This window comes from Zootoca vivipara, chromosome 16 (assembly GCF_963506605.1).
Source record: "Zootoca vivipara chromosome 16, rZooViv1.1, whole genome shotgun sequence".
NCBI classification, from domain to species: Eukaryota; Metazoa; Chordata; class Lepidosauria; order Squamata; family Lacertidae; genus Zootoca; species Zootoca vivipara.
The window spans coordinates 14,188,416-14,204,447 of record NC_083291.1 but is presented as its reverse complement, the minus strand read 5'-3'; the positions used below and the strand labels follow the sequence as shown (position 1 = coordinate 14,204,447).

At 44.5% G+C, this 16,032-nt stretch overlaps 1 protein-coding gene across 2 annotated transcripts in view; it reads right to left on the bottom strand.

The window, feature by feature from the left end:
- The window catches only part of KIAA1958 (KIAA1958 ortholog), a 67,107-nt gene that overhangs the window by 15,660 nt on the left and 35,415 nt on the right, over nucleotides 1–16,032 (bottom strand). Inside the window, exons 3-4 of one of the 2 annotated variants that reach the window (XR_009556866.1) lie at nucleotides 5,193–11,683; nucleotides 183–3,805 (exon numbers count right to left, since the gene is read on the bottom strand). The exons of the other annotated variant lie outside the window; for it this stretch is intronic. The gene's annotated coding sequence lies outside the window, so the exon portion shown is untranslated. Of the gene's footprint in view, nucleotides 1–182; nucleotides 3,806–5,192; nucleotides 11,684–16,032 lie in introns of those variants that run through there. 2 annotated transcript variants of the gene reach the window in all.

Genomic DNA, 16,032 nt, shown 5'->3' with positions numbered 1-16,032 from the left:
AATTTCTGGTGTCGCTTTGCCCATCTATGGGCACAAAAAATGGCCGGGGCCGGCAACGGAAGTCACGTCTATGCATGTCCGGAAGTGAGTAGACGCAACTTCCAGTGTCGCTTTGCCCATCTATGGGCACCAAAAATGGCCGCCGCCGACACCGGAAGTCATGTCTACGCACTTCCGGGCATGCGTAGACGTGACTTTTGGTGCCGGCGCCGGCCATTTTTTGTGCCCATAGATAGGCAAAGCAGTGGGGGGGAAATGGCCGCTGGCAGGAGAATATAAGGGAGAATAACAGGAGACGAAGTGATAAGGGGGACCACCGGGAAACGGTATGAAAAAACGGGGGTTTCCCGGGGAAAACGGGGTACTTGGCAGCTATGGTCTTTTTTCACCATACGCATTGCATGTACTCTAGAGCGCCACAGCTGAATTGCAACTTCCTACCTTCAATGTGCCATTGTGAATCTCCAAAATGTGGCGAATGATAGCATTCACATATGAATTTGACAGCCCCAGATAAATGTTGGCATTGTTCGAAACCAGCTGTTCCCTAGCTGCAACATACAGAACTAACCACAACACTGATCAGAGTTGAGTCTCCATGCCACATCCAACTCTGCTCTGTTTTCTAGGTGGCCACTGAGAGTCACGTGGAATCTCACAGGTTGCTTTGTGGTCTTGATACAGCGCATTATGGCTGGTGTTGAATAGTTCATTGTAGCTGTCTGATTTCAGTAGCATCCCTGTGGTAAGCTGTAACATGTATTTGAGGTCTCAGGGCATACAGTACATACGCCTGGCAAGAGGGCTCCAGCATCCTCTCAGAGCCTTGGCACCTTCTTCCCAAAGCCCAGAAAGTTTCTGCCTGGCTTAGGGAGGGAGGCATGGTGCTCTTGCGCATGACATCAAGATGTTGGAATGTGTCTCCTCCCCACCCCGCAATCTGGTGCCTCTGGCCCCAACAATTCTCCAATGAAAAAATTCACTACAGACCACTGATGTTTTACGTTTTATTTTAGGCTCTTTCCACCTCCCAGATTGCAAAAGGAGCTGAATAAACCCGGGTCAACTGGAAGCAAATTCAGTTTTGCAGATTTGCTAAACTGAATGCCACTCAGCTTCAGAATTTCCCTAGTACAGGGTCTCCAAACAAAGGCCCGGGGGCCAGATGCGGCCCAATAGCCTTCTAAATCCAGCCTGCGGACGGTCCGGGAATCAGCATGTTTTTACATGAGTAGATTGTGTCCTTTTATTTAAAATGCATCTCTGGGTTATTTGTGGGGCATAGGAATTCATTCATATATATTTTTTTTCAAAATATAGTCCGGCCCCCCACAAGGTCTGAGGGACAGTGGACCGGCCCCCTGCTGAAAAAGTTTGCTGACCCCTGCCCTAGTACATAGGAAGCTACCTTAGAAAAAAGTCAAACTGTCTGGCCATCTGGCCCATTATTATATAAAGGAAGGGCCATGGCTCAGAGGTAGAGCATCTGCTTTGCATTCAGAAGGTCCCAGGATCCTCGGCAACTGCAGGCAGGGATAGGAGACACCCAACCCTGGCAAGCTGCTGCCAGTCAGTGTAGACAATACTGAGCTAGTTGAACCACTGGTCTGACTCTGTACTGGGCTGATTGCCTTGCTCTGTGGGCCCCCCCGCAGAACCAGGAGAAGTTGTGCAGCTCCCTGCCTAAATCAATCATCAGGTAAGACAGACTGAATTCATAGAAACAATTCATTATTTCAGAACTGAAATATTTATTTTTTAAAAAAGTCTTCCCTAACCTGGTGCACCCCAGTCATTGGCGTCCCAAGTTCTGTCAACCCCAGCCAGTATTGCCAATTGTCTGGGGTGGCAGGGAGCTGTAATCTAGGACACTCGGGGGGCACCTCCCTTCTTCTCAAGATTCAAGTCCTCTTGATATCCCTTTTATTTTATTTGAAGGGATATAGACCAGTGGGCTTACACCGCCAAGTAACCATACAAGTATGCAGGTCTTCAGGACAGGGTACAACAATGGCTGTTTCTGCATCTCACAGAAGGTGCTGTTGTGTTACTTTTGCAAGGTTTTTTGCACCACATTTTTTGTGCTGGTGCAGCAATGTGTGCTGCAGTCTCTGCTGCACCATAGTTCACTTTGCACGGTAGTGTTGCACAAAATGGCTGAGCAGCACAGAACTGGCTAGGAATGGGACCTTTCAGGGACCTCCCCTGAATCTGTCCTAAAGCCAATCTGACGATCGGAGTCAAACACCTAGCCTCTCATAATCAGATTGCAATTGGCATGGACCACGGTGAGACAAAGTGGACCTTCTGTGCTTTGCCATCATTGCGTTGTCACAGCTACATATTTCCATAAAAAGGGGGGGTGAGAGAAGGAAATTATTGTGCAATTTATCGTATACCGGGTTGAATGCATCCCATCAGTCATGTATTGTGAGTTGCCATTTGTGTCTGATGGTAACTCCTCTACCAGCATGCAAAGGAAGCTGGAGGCGATTGTGCTCAAAGCCAAACTTGCAGAGGATCTGATTGCCAGTCTACTTTTAATCTCTTTCCTTGGCAGCTGCTTTCCCCTAAGTATTAAAAGGGATAGGAGCAGGGGAAATTAGCCGAGAGAGAGAGAGAGAGAGAGAGAGAGAGAGAGAGAGAGAGAGAGAGAGAGAGAGAAGCAAATATGCAATGAGGGACTAGCAGTGGCTCCTTACGTTCTGCATATTTGACTGCCATTCGACAGCGGTGAAGCCTTCAGAATTCTCAACAGGCAGAGCTGGTCTGCTCTCACACAGCAAATGCAATGTGCCACCCATGAATTCGTTTTAAAAGTATCTGGGGTGGGTTTTAATTGGGGGGGGGGGTGCTTTTACCTATTTCTAAACTGTTTTCTGCTGTTTTTACTGCACACATCACCTTGAGAAGCTTGTGACCAGGAGCTTTTTGCACTTCATAAAACTCCCGTTTTAGCAAGTAACTCCTAGTGATTCCTGCATGAGCTGGATCAGCTTTTGGATGGAACAACAACAAAAAAGAGAGTCATGCATAGTGTAAAGGTGGTGTTTGGCACAACCACCTTCCCCGCCTTATGTGTGTGCTTAATTGCAAGCAGCATGCCAGGTCCATCTTGCCAGCACTATCTTTGTGGCTACACTTGCGCAGGAAATCCTGTTGTTCGCTCTGGGGCTGCCACACTGATGCATTTCCAGTTTGTGCAGATCCCTAACTCCCTGCTGAAATCCCATAACGTTTTATCCAACAAACGTTCTACTTTGGTTTTCGTTCTGCTTTTGTTGTGCTATAGCCGCTTTAGACAGCAATAACGTGATAGCATTCAGGAAGTGTTGCACAACTAACTAAAGTAGAACAAATCCACCACTAGTGTGCTATTGTTGTGTCAAGAACATGTTGCAGCAGACAACTGCAATAAAACACTGGTCTGGAGGGTCCTTCATTGCATTCTTTTAGCCTTTGCAATTAGTTTTTTTAAAAACAAAAACAAGGCCATCATGAAAATAATAAAGTAATTTGCAAGTCTTTCGTCTGAAGGCACTGCTCTCCGAATTACAGCTTCGCTACTAATTTAAGATGTTATACAAATGATCATTCTATTCCGGGTATAAAAGGTAAAGGGAGCCCTGAATGGCTACGCCCAATCAATGGTAACTACGGGATTGCGGTGCTCATCTCACTTTCAGGCTGACAGCTTTTTGGGTCATGTGGCCCAGCATGACTAAACCACTTCTGGTGCAACGGGACACTGTGACGGAAACCAGAGTGCACAGAAATGCCGTTTACCTTCCTGTTGCAGTGGTACCTATTTAACAACAACAATCTTTATTACGGTCCATAGACCCATCAATTCGTTACCAAGCGATACACAGCTGGGACACCCCGCCCTCAAACCACTCAGACATCTTACTCAAATTCGGAATAGGAAACATTAGTTCTTGTGACCACCGATAAAAACTTTGCCACTGCTAGTGTTCTGGCATTTGACCGGTCTTCCAATAGGAACCTGATATAGAAATCCTCTGATTTTCCTGGGAGCAAGGCTAGCAGGGGTGAAATCACTTCAGCCCTAGCTTGCTCAAACTTCCCACAGTGCAGCACAATGTGTTTTATAGAATCTACATCATGGGTGCACGAGCACAGTCTTTCCTGGTAGGGTACTCCTCTCATCCTGCCCTCCAGCACTGCAGAGGGGAATACATTCAGTCTTGCTTTTGTGAACAGCCTTCGGTAGTTTGGCACTGTCAAGTTTTGAATATAGGCTGCTGGCTTAAAGACATGCCCATATTGTACTCCTACTGCCAATGGACTGCAGATCGCAAGTGATTGATGTCGTAGATCACTGTGTGAATTATCCCAAAGTCTTTGCTTTAAGGTCTTTAGGGCACCTTCATATCCCAGGCAATAGAGTTGGGTGGGTGACAGACCTAAAGCAGTGGCTTTTCTCGCCATGGTTTTCTGCCATTGGCTGATGTATTCCTCATTGTTCAGGTATTTATACAGTCCCTCCCCAAGTTCAAATGCTACAATCTTGAGCCAATGTTTTAGTGCAGCCCACCATGCCTTTGTTGAAATTGGGCATTCACCCGTTTCTAGCAGGAGTATGGAATTTCGCACACAATTGGGCACCTGAAGCAAGGATCGAATAAATTGTGCTTGGAAGCCATCTAGCTTAGGCAGGTCCCCATTCTGCCAGACATTTGCTGCATACAGGATTTGGGGGACAGTTTTTGCATTGAATACTTTTAGAGCTGCCGGTACATACTTGCCGCCCTTTGTATGGAAGAATCGGAGTATGGCTAGTTTTGTAATCTCCGCCTTTTGAAGGGAGGTTTGCCAGTGGTACTTCCATGATCTTGTATGGTGGAATGTTAGTCCTAAATAGCTGAAATGTTTAATCTGTTCAAGTTCATGGCCATCCAGCGACCAGTTTAACCGGGAAAAGCTTCTTTCAAATACTAAGATTTTTGATTTTTCATAATTTATTGTTAAGCCATTTCCAAGACAATATTCAGAAAATTTCATCAACAGGTGTTTCAAACCCGGTCTGGTGCGTGAAATTATGGCCGCGTCATCAGCATAAAGCAGCAAGGGGGTCCTTCTTATACCTATTTTTGGAAGGTGACCATCTGCGTCCATTAGGCACTCTTCTAGATCATTTAGGAATAAGCAAAACAATGTTGGGGCGGTACCTATTTATCTACTTGCACTGGCATGCTTTCGAACTGCTAGGTTGGCAGGAGCTGGGACAGATCAACAGGAGCTCACTCCGTCATGGGGATTCGAACCACCGACCTTCTGATTGGCAAGCCCAAGAGGCTCAGTGGTTTAGACCACAGCGCCACCTGCATCCTTTACCTTACCTATTCCAGGAATATAGGAAATGGCCTTACACCAAAACAGACCATTAGCCCATCTAGGCTGGTAGTGTCTACATCAGGCATCCCCAAGCTCGGCCCTTCAGCTATTTTGGGACTACATCTCCCATCATCCCTAGCTAACAGGACCAGTGGTCAGGGATGATGGCAATTGTAGTCCCAAAACAGCTGGAGTGCTGAGTTTGGGGGTGCCTGGTCTACACCAAGGATGGGAAACCTATGTTCCTTTGGACTACAGCAGCATTTCTCAACCGCTGTTCCGCGGCACACTAGTGTGCCGCGAGACGCTGGCTGGTGTGCCGCGACGTGCCGCGACGAGAAGGGCGATTTGCATTGTCACGTGCCTGGCGGCTGCCAATTTACAGCACTGACCCGCCGGAAAGGAAGCCGGCCGGGTCACGATGCGGGGCGAGCGCAGCTCTCAACAGCCACCACCACGGGAGGGTGGTTTTAGACAAACTTAAAGAAGCTGGCTGGATAAGCTCAACCTGAAACTTGCTGAGCAAAGGATTGTGCTGGCAGAGAAATCAGCGGCTTGTGAAGCCTTATTACAGGAGATTGCAACCAACACAGCAATTGGCAAGTGTTTCTTACAGTCATAATTATATAGTCAATATAGGGCGGCACAGAGTTAAATGTTTTAACTTTTTTAATGGTGGTGTGCCTCGTGATTTTTTTCATGGAACAAGTGTGCCTTGGCCCAAAAAAGGTTGAGAAACACTGGACTACAGCTCCCATAATCCCTGACCATTGGACATGCTGCCTGGGGCTGATGGGAACTGGAATCCAACATCTGGAAGGCCACATATTCCCCATCCCTGGTCCACACTAACTGGCCCTCCAGCATCTCAGACAAGGAGACTCTCCTAGAGCTATCTGGAGCTGCCAGGGATTGAACTTGGGGCCTTCTGAATGCAAAGCAAGTGGTCTTCTGTGGAGATGTGGCTCTCCGTGAAGCTTAATAAAGAATCAGATAAAGAATTCCACAAAATCATATAACTAACCGGGATCCAGAGTTCCTCAGTTAGCAACTTCCTGTTTCACCAACAAAGAATCCTTTGCCATCAAGCACCTAAACATTTTTTCCCACTTTTATGTTATTTAATTTAGGGGGGAAACCTCAACTGCTTATCTGGTTTCCATTTGCAAAACTGAGAGCTTGTTAGTGGCCAACTTTTGTGGTTTGGTGGCATTCTTTAAATGATGTTGTAGACACCGTGCAGGCTTACAGCACCTCCCATAAAATACACTGCAACACTGTGGGCGAAGGGTTTATGAAAATTTGTTAGGAACTATCTTGGTAAAGATAAAAAGTAGTCTTTCCCAGGGCCAATGTTTCACTAAAATCTTAGACTGTGAATAGCTGAGAATTCTCCGTTACAGTATATCCTTAGCATTCCCCGCCCCCTCACAGTTACAATAGATTTTTTTGGGTTCCATGAGAAGACGAAATGAATACTAAACCAGTTAAAGTCTGTCATCTAGATGCACCCTGCTGGGAAGCCACGGTTTCCCCAACTGTATAATGAGAATCATACTGACCCACCTAGGACATTTTAAAAGTGCTATTTAAATGATTTATAATAACAATATAAAGTTGGTCCCCAAAATAACACATTAACTATTTGTTTGCCCTGGTCACAGACCGGATGTCTTAGAACAGCATGACTTGAAAAATTTGGCACAATTTATCAACCACAACATATTATATTTTCCTTCTACAGAAGGCACTAGTATGAGCCCCAGATTTAAAAATATATAAATAAAATATAAAAAAGATACAAGTTGTAATGTCACACATAAAACTGTTAACTTGCACAGCCCTCACAGTAAAGTGTACCATTTACCCCCATTTAACTACAATAAATGGTTATAGCAGCAATGGTTAACAATCCTACAAAGATCACAAATGCATTGATAAAACATGCATATTTAACAGGAACATCACTGAATTTACACAATGCATAGGATTTTTTTTTATTTTTTGGCAAGACAGAGATTTATTCATTTTTAGAAGCAAATTAATCCTCCCCCCAAAAAGCCTTGCTGTTAAAAAAGTTGACTACAGTTGGAACAGGGAATTGGTTAAAAGAAAACAAGGACAACCAACTTCCATATTCTCAGCAGTTGAGGGAGGAGGGGACGTATATTTTGCTGCACAAACTGATCTCATCACAAATGGGCAGGTTCTGTACTAAAGTTGATGACATCTACCAATAAGAGTGCTACAAGTTAAGGAGCAATGTGCTCAAGCATAGCTGGAGCATTATAAACTCCCAAAGAGAGATGTAACAATGTATGGAATGGCTCCTGTAACATGAAAACATTTTTTCCCCTTATGAGTGGAAATATGGGCATAGACTATATAATAGCCTTGGTTAAAATCTGGTGGCCAAATGAAAATGTAGACAGGGCTATTGCACCTTAAGTAAATTGTGTTGCTGAAATCCCCTCTTCCACACAGCAATTAAAGGTGCAAAAGAGTAATACCTATCTGCTCTTTCATCTGCCCCCTACATCAGGCGCAGACAAAGGGCTTTCAGATCTGCTTTTAGGCCCCAGATGAATAGTTGGCTATTCTTGAATTAGAAAACATCAGATGCATAGGAGCCAACTCCTAGGGGCTGAGGTCCCCCCCAAAAAAATATATTTGAGGGGTCTGCCACGCCCCAAAAAGTTGATGAGCATTGCCATTCAAATGGTGTGCATGTGCCACGTCTTATGATCAATTATACATACCTCCCCCTCCCCATATTTTATTCAAGTTGGCCACCCCCATCAGATGTTACTGTGTGAGATTTAATATACTATAAAAAATTCGCTCCATAGAAAATTGTTTTGTAACAAAACAATGCAAATTTCCTAAAATATGTGATGGGAGAATCAAATCACCAGGAGGATTAAATGTGGCATATAGATCAAAAGTCCCCCTCCCCGCTCCCGCTACAGATTCCCTAGTGCTAAGTTGTATATAATGGAATATGGGGCCAGTTCGCACATGCCGTTTCACCATTTGCCTCACCGAGTCTATTCCGTTTTTAATTTTTAGATCAGCTTTCCTCAATCTGGTGCCCTCTGTACACACTGGTAGTGTGGCAATCCGTAAGAACCACATACAGCCGTACCTCAGAAGTCGAACGGAATCCGTTCCGAAAGTCCGTTCGACTTCCAAAACGTTTGGAAACCAAGGCATGGCTTCCGATTGGCGGCAGGAAGCTCCTGCAGCCAATTGGAACCTGTGTAACCCGCATTGGACATTTGGGTTCCAAAGAACGTTCGCAAACCGGAACACTCGCTTCTGGGTTTGCGGCGTTAGGGAGCCAAAACATTCAAGTCACAAGGTGTTCAACTTCCGAGGTACGACTGTATCGCAGAGGTAGCCAGTGTAATGGGCAGGCGCCGCCAGCCTACAACCCTGATCATCCTTGGTCATTGGCCATGCTGGCTGGCGATGATGCAATCTGGGAGTCCCAACACCATATGGTGGGTACCACATTGGCTACCCTTGATATGCTGTATGGCAGGGGAACCCTGCTGCAGGGGAACAACTGTGTTTGCTCCTCGAAAAAGAAAACCCAGTTCTCTCCAGATCTAGCTAGGGCAAAGACCCCAAAAAGCATGTGTGTTTACTATGGAGCATCACACAACAAGTGTACTTGGAACTTAAGAGGGGCAGGGAGGTCTCTCTGTTTTCATGTTGATTCCCTAGAAAAGCCCCCCAAGTAAAACAAGAACGAAATGAGGTTTGCGACTGTACTCTCAGCTTTTCATGGTTCCTGGAAGATTTGGGGGAGGGGGCATTGTTTTTGCTGTTATTGCTGTTTTTTCAAGGAAATCCAAATGCTGGCCACAATTTAAGCAACCTCATAATTCTGTTTTGCATTGTGTGTGCTTGGTGGAACAGCTATAATCTTTGACAGCATATACATATATACATATACATATACATATACATATACATATACATATACATATACATATATACACGACTAGTCACAAAAGTGCTAAAACACTGGTTCTCAGCTGGGGAAAGTTAAGATTCTTTGTTTGTGCAACAGTCTGGTTTTTTGCCATGACATTTGTTTTTGCATATGGATAAATATTATACCCTTTTTTTTTCAAAGACCATTGTTGTTTTTCACTGTGTTGATCATTATCAAGTCTTCCCCCACCCCCCAAGCTGGCACGATGGAGAGACAAAGAGCAAATAAAAAATAGAGAGGAAAGCTCCAGTAAGCTGCATTTTCTTTGTTCCTTCTCTCCCCCTTAAATCAGGCTGGAAAAGAACCATATTTGCCAGCAAGATAGAAAATAGAAAATTATCCCTCTTCCCTCCACACACAATACTTAATTCATGTTGTATTAACAGCAAACTTTCAAAAGACATGAAGCATCGTGGGGAATATACGCTCATTTTTAAAAACAAACAAACAAACAAGAAACAAATATGTTTAGGTGCAAGTGATGCATTTTGGACATGATTTAATGCCAACACCTTCTGCACAAGCTCAAAGGCAATAAACAGGCGGTGCAGAAAAGCACTCTGGGGTACCACTGTTGGGCACAGTGTCCCCAGTGCTCAGTTCCCACTCATGAACTATGTTGTCTTCACAGAGGGTCTTCTCAAGATATGTCTGTGTTACAACTGACTTAAGTGCATAGTGTTGCTTAAAGGTAAAGGTACCCCTGACCGTTAGGTCCAGTCGTGGATGACTCTGGGGTTGCGGCGCTCATCTCGCTCTATAGGCCGAGGGAGCCGGCGTTTGTCCCCACACAGCTTTCCGGGTCATGTGGCCAGCATGACTAAGCTGCTTCTGGCGAACCAGAGCAGCGCACGGAAACGCCGTTTACCTTCCTGCCAGAGCGGTGCCTATATCTACTTGCACTTTGAGGTGCTTTCAAACTGCTAGGTTGCTTGCCTCTGCCTAAAGACTATGGCCTGCCTTGTATATGTCTGAAAACTATTTCCCCTTTTGAAAATCTACCATTATATTAGCACCCTATAAGTAGGTTTCATTCCCTCCCCCCATATCAGCACTATAAATACTATATAAGTTATACTAAACTATTTCTATTCACATCTTTGTAAAAATAATATATATATATATAGATAGATAGATATATTATTTGTTTTAATAAAGTGAATTAACACTGGGGAAAGGTGAGTCAGGATGGTAGCAGTGTAGATTCACAACTGATGTGTGTTCCTGGGCAGAGACCCACAGCTTCAAACACAACATGTTCCCATCTCTAGTCCTTTCAAGCCGTGTCTGAAGAAGAGTCATAAGATGCAGACACAATGAAGTTACCAGAGCCAGAGTGGCTCGCCATGGACTGAGCAGCCTGCTGGCTTAAGTTGTTGCAAATCAGAACCAGCTGGTTGCTTTGAGCTTCGGAGAGTGTGCTACAGCTCTGGTACACGCTGAAATTGGTCTTCCTACCAGGGATGTTCCCCTTCTCGCACATCGTCTTGACCATCTTGGCCAGCTTATTTTTACCTAGCGCTTGACAATTGTACCAATGAAGTGCAGCTAGGTTAACAACCGGCTTGATGGACAAGTAGAAAGGAGCATCCTCGTATCGCATTGCAGGGGGCCGCCTTTGTGCATACTCCTTGTAGTCTTGCACGGGGCAGGTCTGCGGAGCGTGTTGCGTTGCGTACACTCTGGAGTCCGTGCCCGTCCTCTTGGTTTTGGTGCTCCCATCACCGCTGTCCTGACCCATCCATTCCAAATATTCCAGCCCTGTCTCCGTCACCCGAAGCCTAATGTCCCCCCATTTGAGGGTGGAGCCATGGAAGCCGGTACAATGGCCAAACGCCTTGGTGTTGTTAAGCCAGACGAGGTTCAGCAGTCCCTCGGGGTTGTATCGGCTCAGTAGGCCTCTCTTGCGCAAGATAAGCTCATCTGCAAAGGTAAGCTTCATGGACTTGTGTGGCTTGTTGCCTTTCCCTTTGCACCTCAGCTCTATCTGCTTCTGCTTCAGGGCTTCTTGAGACCTCTTGAATTCCTTGTCCCTGGTAATGCTGTATCCATACCGGTGCTCTTTGAGATACCTCTCCAGCCCACATTGGTAATTGGCCAAACTATTTGGCTCATATTCCGAACCATCCTTCTGCCGGGCATCGACAAAGAACGACGCTAAATAAGCATCCAGCTCTTTGCAAGGAATGATGTAGATCTCCCGCGTTTCCGAGGGATATTTAGAGATGAGAAACTCCCTGAAGTTTCGGAGGGCTGTCTGGGTACTGCGTATGGTTTTCTCATTTTGCTCTCTGCTCAGTTCTGCGGCTCTCTCATCTTGGTCTGGGAGAGGCAAAAGAAGATATGGGAACGGAGTGAGTTTAGGAGATAACACTTTTTTCTCAAATTTAAATTTGCCTTTAAACAAAAGGGGGTAGAATTAATGTTCACAAAGATCGCAAGGGTATTACGTAATTACATACCTGCCACGTTTGGAAAGCCAACTTCAGTTTCACAAATGATGTCATTAAGGATATGAAAAACTAACTAGTCACTGGCTCTCATTTTTTTGTGCAGGGAGATTTGTAATGGGTGCAGGGTGGAATCTGAGATTTGAGTTGTTCTGCATTTTGGAAGAAGCTAGAAAATAGAAAAACTCTCCACTGAGTTGCAGTGCAGAGGCCCAATTAAGAAAGGTAACCCCCATTCTCAAACCATTTCATTTGTGAAACCAGAGGTTGTGCTGGTTCCAACAACAACACAAAACTAAAGCCACTTTTAATACATCAAAAATACTTTTAATGAAATGTACTTTTCAGCATGGTGAATCAGTTGTCTGTTTCAGCATAATACACATTTGTGCAATATGTCGATGTACACAAAGCAAAATGTTTTAACTGCAGCGCAGTTTGCTACAAGTGACAAAAATATAGTGAAACGTCTACAGCAGAGATGGGAAATCTGAAGCCCCCCAGATGCTACAAGGACCCAACTCCCAACATCCCTGACATTGACCATGATGGTTGGAGCTGATGGGAGTCCAACAACATCTGGAAGGCCACAGGTAGGCGGGGGGAGAAATCCAGCTGAATTTACATTTAAAGGCAAACCTACCTAATTCACACTTCCTCCCCCAAAATGCACGAACTACAACACAGCCATCCTTCAAAATTCACAATCTTCCAAATTCTGCAGTGCAGTTCTCTAGCCAAAGAACGTGTACAAAAAAGTACTAGTGTGTATAGAAATGCATATATTGCTCAAAATAACATAAAATGCATCATATCAGGCAAAAGTGCATTGCAAAAATGTGAATCTTAAGCAAACATGCATACAAAAAGATGTCTATCAGGAGAATGCACTCAAATGCTGGTGAATTTTCATGAGGACTATCTATCTATCATCTATCTATATCTATCTATCTATCATCTATCTATCTATCTATCTATCTATCTATCTATCTATCATCTACCTATCTATCATCTATCATCATCAAACTGATGTGGAAATGTGGATAACTGGATTTAAGTGAGAATCTGAAAATTGATCAGAATAGAAGACCCAATCTGAAACAGACTGACGTCATGTGACTTCAACATCATCACCTCTCCATACCTTTAGAAAGGAATAGTTTTGTTTTGATTTATTTCAGTCTCTTAAAATATGTCCTGGGTCACCAAATAATAAAGAAGTTCCATGTCAGGCTCTTCCGGTTTTGGTCTGAACGGTCTTGGCGGAGGTTCAGGTTTAAGCCATGGCTAAGTCCAAGAACCACACCACACACAACCAGTCTCGCAAGTGGCACAGAAATGGGCAATAAGAAAGCCAGATCAAATAGATATGAATCTCTGAAGGGGGTTGATCCCAAGTTACTGCAGAACATGCGTTTTGCAAAGAAAAACAAGAAAGGGCTGAAGAAAACGCAGGCCAAGAATGCTAAGAATGCCAAGTGACCACCTTGCCTGCAGATGGCAAGAGGGACTGACTTGCTTGGCAACTGACTAGCAATTGTTTTCTTCTTTTCACTCAAGGCATTTTGTATAAATAAAATTGAGTGTAACATGGGGGTGGGGAGAGAAGTTCTATGTCATATACCTCCTGGAAAATCAGCTTCAGTGAAGCCAGGGGGCTGAAAAGTTTGGGTCTTTCTGATAAGAATTCTAGCACATCCCTCAATAATGGTTCCTAGCCAAGTTAAAACCAGCAATAAGTAAAAAAAAAACCCATTAAAAACCAAAAGCAGTGAATAAATGAGTTATAGCTATTACTTCCAGCTTTTTTCAAGAACATGTATCCCCTTCATATTCGCTTAAACATACGTTCATCCGTCATCAGCCTTGGCCCCAGATTAGGATCATAATTGGGATTTATAGAAGTAAATAATCCATGCCAGCTCATATGTTTGATTCTCTTTTCATGTAAATTGTTATTTCCTTTGATCATGATCTCTGCTCTTTAACATGCAAACCATTGAGAGAATATGAATTTCGGTGTGTATTTGTTACTGTATTATAACTGTATGGTGATTACATTGTGAAAGGGGTTTTCATTGATTTTTAACTACTATAATTACTACTAAGAACTGGGAACGCAGCACACAGGGAGGGGTGTTTAACCTTATTAGCATTCCACTTTCATTGCCCCCCCCCCCACAAAAAAACAAAAGAAGCTACAAAGAGTGCCAACTTGAATAAAAAGAGGGGGGTAGATAAGCCCCAGCCCAAATAATTGATCACAAGAGGTGATGCACACACACCATTTAAGTAGCAATGCACATCAACGCTGGGGGGGGGCCTCAAATATTTTATGGGGGAGGCGGAGGAACCTCCCATGGAAGCTGCTGTTGGGTGAAGATTATATAATAAGGAGACAATTTTGATTAGGACTGCATCATGAGGGAAAGGTTAAAAACCCCTCCCCTGAAACGACAGTGCATTGTCGAAGAGTGCAGGCTATGTGCACTAAATGTGCACCTGTCACATCAAAAGTGATGGTCTGTTAGCTGTTTCTCTGCTCTGTCTGATAAAGTGTCCAGTATGCTGGTCTAGGAGGTTGGCGCTGTGGTCTAAACCACAGAGCCTAGGCAGGGCTTGCTGATCAGAAGGTCGGCGGTTCGAATCCCCCAACAGGGTGAGCTCCCGTTACTCAGTCCCTGCTCCTCCTGCCAACCTAGCAGTTCGAAAGCATGTCAAAGTGCAAGTAGATAAACACTCCGGCAGGAAGGTAAATGGGGTTTCCGTGCGCTGCTCTGGTTCACCAGAAGCAGCTTAGTCATGCTGGCCACATGACCCGGAAGCTGTGGGAGGACAAACACCGGCTCCCTCAGCCTATAGAGCGAGATGAGCGTGCAACCCCAGAGTCGTCCATGACTGGACCTAACGGTCAGGGGTACCTTTACCTTTTATGCTGGTCTAATCCCACACCAAAAGAACTTGGCCCAATAGCGGCTGCAAAAGGAGGAGGAGGAGGAGGAGGAGGAGGAGGAGGAGGAGGAGGAGGAGGAGGAAGTGCTTTGGTGTCTCCAGTCATACAGGATGCAGATGAGGTGCATCCTCTCCCCACCACAATACAACTAAGAGATCAAGGAAGACCTATTTTAGCAATAACAAGGATCAAGAAACTCTACTGGGTAATGACTATGTGGCAACCATACACCTTCCTCCATCTCGCTCTGAGGTATCCTTCATGTGCCAGTCAAGTGTGTGCACTGCTGATCAACTCCCAGAAAGGTGATGTTATAAAAGAAGAAAGGCCATTCTGACTTGCTCTTCAAGTACCCTGGTTTCCCCAGCAAGAAAGAGGGGTGACACTCTCTCTCTCTCTCTCTCTCTCTCTCTCTCTCTCTCTCTCTCTCTCTGTGTGTGTGTGTGTGTGTGTGTGTGCAGCTGACTTCATGCTCATTGTGAAATGCAGACAGGCATACAATTTGCATGTCAGCTGTTTTGACACGACATCATATTTAATGTTGATCACTGTGACAAGGACTAAATGTTTTCTAAAATGAAATTAGCCCATGCAAATGAATTATGATCAAGGGCTGTGACTAAATGGCTTGAGGAGTTTTATTGTCCTATTTTCAATGCAAAAGAGGCTCTCTGTATTATTATGTATCCATGTCCTCCCTCATTCTGCTGTATGATTCCGTATCTGTTTGAAATATATATATAAAATAATGTTTTCCAGGAATGAATTTCTTCCAGGTTTTGGTTTGGTTTTAGATCCGGAAGAGGAAACCAGTATTTTCTTTTCTTTTCTTTTTTTAAATGTGTTTATTAAAGATTTTTTCAAACAACAGAAACATACGAAAATACAAAACACAAAAAGAAAGTATTTTCTCCAGTGCTCAGCAGAGGCACTGATTTGAATAAAATATTGGGTGGTGCCCAGGTAAGCCCCACTCCACATAATTAATCATATGATGTAGTGTACCCCCACCATTTGAATGCAATGTCCATCAATTTGGGGGGGACCCTGACCCCCCTCAAATATTTTATGGGGGGGTGAAGGGACCTCAGCCCCTAGGAGTTGGCTTCTATGCTCTCCCACCCCTTCACCTGAAGCTGACTGCCTTATCCCATATCACTTAGGAAGACAGGTGAACAAATGCCAGTGGAAGAAGCAGAGATCACCAGTGTCAAAGCAATGATTCTTCAACATCAACTTCATTGGACTGGTCATGTTGTTCGGATCCC